A 7,376-nucleotide genomic window follows, 5' to 3' on the forward strand; every position below is an offset into this window, starting at 1 on the left:
TCAGGGCTATTTTGACGGCAGTCAAAACAAAAATGTCTTGAATATACCATTTTTGTCTTGACTGCCGTCAAAATGCACGTCTTGCCCTGCAACGTGGGGCGAAACGTTGGCTCAATAAAATAGTATAATTCTACTATTTGAGTTTTTTAGACCGCACCCGGACCATATTCCTTTCATTAATCCATATAGTTTTTCAGTTTTAGAGGTATTATAAAAAAAACACCAAAAAACCTTTTTCGATGCGATTGACAAATTTATTTAATCGATTTACCACTTTATTAGAATTTTCACTACTTTCAGTTCATTAAACTAGCTTTAATTTGAGTGCTGAGAGACATCTATATGTCTTACCGTTTCTGAGTTATATATTTATCAAAATAAATTCACTGACTACAGGTAAATCTTTTAATGAATTGTTGTTTTTTAAAAAGTTATAACTCGGGAACTATTGAACGTAAATGGCACTTGGAGGGCTCATATTTTATCAAATTTACTCCACTTTAAATGATCCTCTCCCAGGTTTTGTAAGTAGTTTTAAGGGTATGGATCTCTGATGTTTTTAATGTTGTGAAATAGCGGCCATTTTGTATTCCCTTTACTATACTTGACTGACTCATTAATTTTGACTAGTAATTATACATAGTTTTCATTAAAGTAATCAAAAATTGGGGTGAAATAACTGTCTTTTTTCTACCCGGCCGCTATACTTCTTCCTGTACTATACTCTTCCGTGGCCTTTAGGCAGAGGTTTTACTTAGTAGATTGGAACTTTCACAAACACTAAATAAACTCCCTCTTATTCTTTTTTAATATTTTATTCTTCTAAAATATTTTGGACCCACTCATGACCCCGTTTGCTTCAGCGACTTTCTCACTACCCGGTACAAGTAGGTCACCTGCTAAATTTCGAGAAATAGTCCGGAGATAAAATGTCCTCCAAAACGAGACCAGAGGTAAATTTCCTTATTTCATATGTTCAAGCACAACATTCAAAGCTACTTGTACATTGAAAAAAATGACTAATTATCTACATATTTTAAATTCTTAAAATTTTTTTTTTTAATTATTTATATAATGTAATTTACAACTGTACAAAATAATACCATAGGTAAATATGTAGTATGTTTCATATACACTTGAAAATCTTGGGAAGGAACCATCCATTGGTGGTACTTCAAACATTAATTTAAATTAGAAGGTCCCGTGGCCATCTTCTTTTCAGACGCCTCGGAGGATTATCAGGGATTGTTAAGGATGAAAGATTAAGAATTAATGGGTTAGGATGGTTAAGGAGTTTGGAATGAAAAGACGCATATCTGTTTTGGGTCAAATCTGTAACGAATGGGATGTTAAGGTCTTTGTGAATGAGTTTATTTGTGACGTAATAAGGAGCATCAAGGATTTTTCGTAGGATTTTGGATTGTAACGATTGGATGCGGGAAGAATTTGATGGTTTGGTGGAGCCCCAGAGCTCAATTCCATATGCCCAAATTGGTCTGATTATTGCAGTGAATACTAATTTTTTGTAGTGAATGGGGAGTTTAGAGCGTTTGCCAAGTAAGTGTTGTAGCAATCGGAATCTACGAGCAGTTTCTTGTCGTTTCAGTCTTGTGTGTGGATTCCAATCTTTAAAATTAAACAAGAAAGCACAAATATCACATTTAGTGTTTAATTGGTTTGGTATTACTCAATTCTCAAACCAATAGGATTTATCAAAAATTCTGTTGGGGCGAGGGGCTTTTTGTTAATTAAATATACTAACTTCTCCCCAAGAGTAAAAAATAAATCTAATCATTGATTTGATTTTAATAATATACGGAGGACCATAAAATAAACCCCCTCCCCCTCCACCTTCCCCAAAGAACAAAAGTAATACAAAACACAAAAGAAAATATTCCAGTTGACACACTTACTTAATAATATTAAATATAAACAAATAAAATGTAATATATTTACTAACTGTATATTTCTCAAATTAAAGAAATAATAATAAACAAAGGGGATAGAAAATTATGATGCTTAAATATAAAAAAATCTTAAACTTTATTTTTTTTAGTAATATATTCATTGATATTTACAACTGTATAAAAATATTTACAACAAGTGAATTTGCTGCAGGTCACATGGTGACATGATACAATCATGTGGAGAATCTACTCATTGATAGAACTCCAATAACATTTATAGAGGAGAAGATCTCGAGGCCACCTTCTTTTCGGACGCCTAGAAGGATTATTAGGTAACGAAGGAGAAGCCAGGTTAGAAACAAGTGGATTTGGGTGGTTGGGAAGTTTATCGTGGAAGGAATGGTATCTGGTTCTGGCCAAATCGGCAACATATGGGACATTGAGATCCTGATGGATGACTTGATTTGTGACAAAGTAAGGAGTATTAAGGATTTTGGGCTGTAAGGATTGGATTTGGGAGGAATTGGATGGTTTAGTGGAGCCCCAAAGCTCAACTCAGTATGTCCAGATAAATCTTAAACTTAATTTTATAGAATAAACAGAAATAAAATAATTAATTCTCTAATATAATGCAATGAATATAAAACAAAGTACTGGATATTTGGAATGATAATAAAAGGAAGTCACCTACAGAATATGAAAGAATAAAACTAGTGTACATGCGCATATCGAATAAAGAATAGATAAAACTCCGTATTTCTTCCAAAATGTCCGCCGTTGTCCAAACAGTGAAGGGTTGGTGACAATTTAGTGATTGATGGTCGCTCACAATACTCTACTTCAAAGACACAGAGACTAAACATTGGTGGTGAGCCGGTGGTTAAAAGCACCAAAAATTGGCACAAATCTGAAACCTCATAAAATTAGCAGTAGACTCCAAAACAATGGTAGAGGGCCGGTGAGGAATCGAACCTCCGTTTAGTGGGTGAAGGTTTACAAATTAACATATGTAATACCTCAAAAAAACATGAAGTAGATTGCCTGGGAGTCAATCTGTTTGTCTGGATGTTTGATAGTTCCTCATTCTAAGCTTTCCTTGGAAGGAGATCTTCATAAGCCCACAGCACTTATATAAATAACAAAAGACAAAAAATAAAAATAAAACATGATTGAAAAGTCAAAAGCAATGCCATTAGAAAAAAAGAAATCTTTCTTTGGGCTTTAACATATTCTATGTGCCTAAGTACACATAAAATGGTTCAATAACAACCTTCTCCTCTTAGTACAAGAGCCGTGAAGAAAAAAAGGTAGTTATCTTACCCCAATTTTTGATTACTTTAATGAAAACTATGAATAATTACTAGTCAAAATTGATGAGTCTGACAAGTATATAGGTAGGGGGAATAAAAAATGGTGGCTGTTTCAAAACCTTAAAAAAACAGTAATTTTTCATTCGGAGCTCTATATCTTAAAAACTAACAACAACACTAAAAAATTAAGAGAACATTATTTGAAGAAGAGTAAATTTTCTGAAATATTAGCCCTGAAAAAGCTATTTACGTCCAATAGTTCTCGAGATATAGCTTTTTTAAAAAGCAAAATTTCTTAAAAATCTACTGAAAGATTAGTAGTTAGTTAATTATTTTGAGAAACCTATATTTCAGAAACTATGTGAGGTACAGATATCTATTATCAATAAAATTAAAGCTAGTATAATGGACTATAAAGTAGTTTATGGCCTTTACCTTCGTAGGAATAGTAGTTTTCATGATATATGTTAAAATAAATTGATTTATAGTTGTTTGGACAATAAGTTTAATTTATGAAAAACTTCATTTCAGAAACCATTTGACGTACAGTTGTCTGCCAGCGCTCAAATTAAAGCTAATTAAATTTACTATAAATTAGTTAATGATGATTATCTTTGTAGCACTTTTTATGATATTTGCCAAAATACACTCACAAAATGTTAATTTCTAGTTGTTCGTATAAAATGTTGGATTTTTGAAAAAATATATCTCTAGATCCATAAGACGCACATATGTCGGCCAACACTTAAAATGAAGGAAATTAAACTTACTATAAAGTAGTTTACGACACTTATCTTCGTAGGGGTAGTAGTTTTTATGATATTCAGATATGAATATAAATTTGGCAAATAAAAATTTGTCCGAACAACTATAAATCAATTTATATTAGCAAATGACATGAAAACTACTACTCCTACGAAGATAAACTTCAACTAACTACTTTATAGCTCATCAAACTAGCTTTAATTTGAGTGCTAATAGACATCTGTACGTCAAATGGTTTTTGAGATATAGATTATTCAAAATAAATTCACTAACTACTTATCTTTCAATACGTTCCAAACAACATTTTTATGAAATTGAAAGGAATATGGTCCTTTTTTTATTTTACTTTTATTTTACTTTTTTTTACAAAACTTTTAGTTTTGACTGCCGTCAAAATAGCCCTGAAGAAGCCCTGCAACGTGGGGCGAAACGTTGGCTCATTAAATTAGTATATTTCTACTATTTGAGTTTTTCTTGACCGCACCCGGACCATATTCCTTTCATCTTCACACACGGTCAATCAATAATCTTCCATTTTTATGAAATGTTGCTTTAAGCTATATCTCGAGAACTATTTAACGTAAAAATTCTTTTAGGGCTCATATTTTAGCAAATTAGCTCTTCTTTAAATGACGTTATCTTAGGTTTTCTTGTGTTGTTCCTACTTTTTAACTCCGAATAAAATAGTTTTATTTATCGCTTTGTAACAGCCATTTTTTATTCTTCCTACCTATACTTGGCAGATTCATCAATTTTGACTAGTAATTATACATAGTTTTCATTAAAGTAATAAAAAATTGGGGTGAGATAACTGCCTTTTTCCTCCTCTTTGGCTCTTGTACTATCTTGGTCTAGGTAGTGTACGGCAGCACCAGTAAGTAGTTAACAAACAATACATGCACTTTTGATAAGATGCACATGACAGTGGCTTTTTGTAACATTAAAATTTTTATAGCCTTTTAAAGAAACCTTTACCCTAATAAATAATAGTCCTAGATCTACTGAACCCTATAATTACCAGTCCCTAGGTCCCATAGAAAACGGCATTTAAAAAAAACTTCCAGGGCAGATAGGAAACGGTAAAGACGAAGCAAGGACATAAAACCATTTCCTTGAGGAACCGGTACTTCAACTTCCTGCTCTATGTAGCAGTCCAAGTTCGAGGTCAGGGTGAGGGCCCGACTTGTACTTTCCCGAAGAGCTCTCTCCCTTCGCGCTAAGAAGATTCCCGATATAAATCAGGGAAGAAAGTAGAGAATTATCCAAGAGTGCGGCCTGTCACGACTTTATCGGGAATGATCGATTCTACTGTCATTTTGATATGCCCGGTTTTCTGTATGCCGTTATGGATGGTACTGTGAGAACTAACTAGGATTACTATGGATCAAAAAAAAAAAATCAAAATTCACACAGAAATATCTTAATGATGAAAGGAATATGGTCCGGGTGCGGTCAAAAAAGCTCAAATAGTAGAAATATACTATTTTAATGAGCCAACGTTTCGCCCCACGTTGCAGGGCTTCTTCAGGGCTAAAAAAAGATACAAACACATTGTATGTATCTTTGCGTTTGCGATGTGTTTGTGTTTGTATCTTTTTTTAGCCCTGAAGAAGCCCTGGAACGTGGGGCGAAACGTTGGCTCATTAAAATAGTATATTTCTACTATTTGAGTTTTTTTGATCGCACCCGGACCATATTCCTTTCATCTTTACACACGGTCAATCAATAATCTTCCAGAAATATCTTAATAGTGTTAAAAAAATCTAACAAGGTTTCTAGAAATGAATACGTAAAATTGACTCCATTAACATCCTTCATTTTTTTTTCAAGATGTATGAGAAATTTCGAAATGAACTTTGGCAGGCCTTAGAAGGTTCTTTTGTAATAAAGTTGATTCGGTAGCCTCTTCCAGATCTTCGCTACCTCACTTAGCTCAGGAATTTCTAGAGTAAAAACTTTTCAAATAAAAAAAAAGTTTCAATGAAGGATTTTAATTTTTGCTATTCGACGCGTCCTGTTAGTGTGAATAATCAAAAACCATTAATATTTTTTGACAATTTGCGCGAATTAACACAAAATTGTTATTAAAACTAATTTGAACAATTGTTATTATATCGTTATTTTTTAAGAATGTCCTAAATAGCATATACGGAGTACATGGCAGACCTGTATATCAGAGTTCTGGAAGTATAATAACACAACTGTAAAATTTGTGAAATTGATTTTATGGCATTGGAGGACTGGAAACTGAAGTAAAAGCATTTTCCAGCCCGCGCTACAACAAGTCAATTTTACAATTTAAATAGTTTAGTTCCCTCATTGTACATTCCGACCAGCAAAGCGATATACATATTAGATCTAACTAGCTGATTTGGGACCGTATGAAGGACCAATCTTTTATTTTTTTTTTTTTACCAGGCACAAAACAATCCAATTTCTATAGGATCCAGCTTTTTTTTGGGGGTATTAATTGACATCTGTGGTTCCTGAGATTTAACAAAAAAAATTCATTAACTTCTGACTTTTCAGTACATGTTTAATAAATGTTGCTTTTTCAAAAAAAATATATCTGAGGAACTATTCAACGTAAATAATTCTTTTTTTAAAATAAATAATTTGATTTCTATCCATTTTAGTCTCAACACATTTTATTTTCCTTAGAAGTCCGACGTTTCGGCCAATCCGGCCATCCTCAGGGACAATCTACTTAATACAAATTAAGTACTGACTAATTAGAAACTGTTGTTTTGATCTGGGCAGAATAGCCTGCATGGAGTTAGAGTTTTTAATTATATAATTTCAAAATTGTATTATGTAGATTGTCCCTGAGGATGGCCGGATTGGCCGAAACGTTGGACTTCTAAGAAAAGTACAATGTGTTGCCACTAAAATGGATAGAAATTAAATTATTATATTTTTAAATAAATATAACCAGTCTCAATAAAGTGTTTAAACTTATAAAGTAATTAATTCTCTTAGGGATCATATTTCAGCAAATTTAATATATTTTAAATGGTTTTATTTTAGGTTTTGTAGTTTTGTTAATAGTTTTAAAGATATGGACCTCTGAATGAAAAATTAATTTTTTTTTTTAATGTTTTGAAACAGCCACCATTTTTTATTCCCCCTACCTATACTTGGCAGACTCTCAATTTTGACTAGTAATTATACATAGTTTTCATTAAATTAATCAAATTTTGGCGTGAAATAACTGCCTTTTTCTTCTTTTAGGTAGTGTATTATAACTAGGGTATATGAAATGCCCAGTAAGTATTTAAATATTTAATTTTAATTTCAATCCATTACAAAAGACTGATCTACATGACTATTATAAGGCCTATCTGGACATACGGAGTTGAGCTTTGGGGCTCCACTAAACCATCAAATTCCTCCA

The 7,376-nt window shown here is 32.5% G+C and overlaps 1 protein-coding gene across 1 annotated transcript in view; it reads right to left on the reverse strand.

Annotated features, from left to right (window-relative positions):
* Nucleotides 1-7,376, reverse strand: part of NT1 (Neurotrophin 1) — a 123,682-nt gene that overhangs the window by 104,251 nt on the left and 12,055 nt on the right. The gene's annotated exons all lie outside the window — the stretch shown is intronic.

This window comes from Halyomorpha halys, unplaced genomic scaffold (genome assembly GCF_000696795.3).
Source record: "Halyomorpha halys isolate HHAL.00 unplaced genomic scaffold, Hhal_1.1 Scaffold233.1, whole genome shotgun sequence".
In the NCBI taxonomy this organism is placed as follows: Eukaryota; Metazoa; Arthropoda; class Insecta; order Hemiptera; family Pentatomidae; genus Halyomorpha; species Halyomorpha halys.